A 1,054-nucleotide genomic window follows, 5' to 3' on the forward strand; every position below is an offset into this window, starting at 1 on the left:
GAGTCCATAATTTGCTTGTGCGTCCTTAAGGAATTTTAACCCCCTCACACGTTGCCAAGGTAATGGATTAAATCCTCCCAGGATGAAACGGAATAAACCTTCCTGCAACAGTGGCAATACAAACTGCAGGATACCAACGAACTCAAAGAACGGAGCAAAATCACACTTACGAATTTGAGAGAGAGAGACTACGAATTAGAATGCAGTATTTTCAGAAAGAATAAAGTTCTGTAGTGTTTTTGGTGTATCAAAACCGAAGCCATGCCTCAGAATTTATAGGCAATTATTGGAAGAGGTGTTATGTTTGTTCTGGAAAAAGTGCCTTTTCAGAAGTTTACGCGGGTGGCTGTGGGGATAGCTCAGTTGGGAGAGCGTCAAACTGAAGATCTGAAGGTCGCGTGTTCGATCCACGCTCACCGCATTCGGATTGTTGGACTTTAAGCATTGGGCTTTAAAGACTTTAAGCATTGGGCTTTAAAGTCTAAGAGTGTGAATTGGAAAATGGTGGGAAATAAAATGGAGGGAAATGAAAATTTGAATCAAGTGAGCTTTTGTCATGAACTTTGTACCACATTGGTGAAAGACAACTACACTTGTGTGTATAAATATGGGATCACTTCTTAGAGCTCTTAAAAGGAGTTGAAGAGAATGAACCCTCGCGCCGTCGTCGTCGCTCGCTCGGCTTCGGCTTTGGATTTGGATTTGGATTTGGATTTGGATTTGGATTTGATCGATCTATAAGATTATTTTTTGGACAAAAGGCCAGATCACTGCTGAAGATTCAGAATTATAGTCTAGCCGCGGTCCTGGTGTAACCGCGGTAGGACCGCGCCAGAACCCTTCTGCAGATTCAGAGGGCCACTCTGGCCGCGGTCCTGGCGTAACCGCGGTAGGACCGCGGCAGGCGGCGTAAACTTCCGAAAAGGCACTTTTTCCAGAACAAACATCACACCTCTTCAAATAATTACCTATAAATTCTGAGGCATGGCTTCGGTTTTGAGACACCAAAAACATTACAGAACTTTCTTCTTTCTGAAAATACTGCATTCTGATT

The 1,054-nt window shown here is 43.4% G+C and overlaps 1 non-coding gene across 1 annotated transcript; it reads left to right on the forward strand.

The window, feature by feature from the left end:
* The first annotated feature begins 348 nt into the window (after positions 1-348).
* Positions 349-421, forward strand: TRNAF-GAA (transfer RNA phenylalanine (anticodon GAA)). The gene has a single exon. It is a non-coding gene; the product is annotated as a tRNA-Phe (tRNA).
* The last annotated feature ends 633 nt before the right edge of the window (positions 422-1,054 follow it).

Source organism: Nicotiana tabacum, chromosome 20 (assembly GCF_000715075.1).
Source record: "Nicotiana tabacum cultivar K326 chromosome 20, ASM71507v2, whole genome shotgun sequence".
NCBI classification, from domain to species: domain Eukaryota; kingdom Viridiplantae; phylum Streptophyta; class Magnoliopsida; order Solanales; family Solanaceae; genus Nicotiana; species Nicotiana tabacum.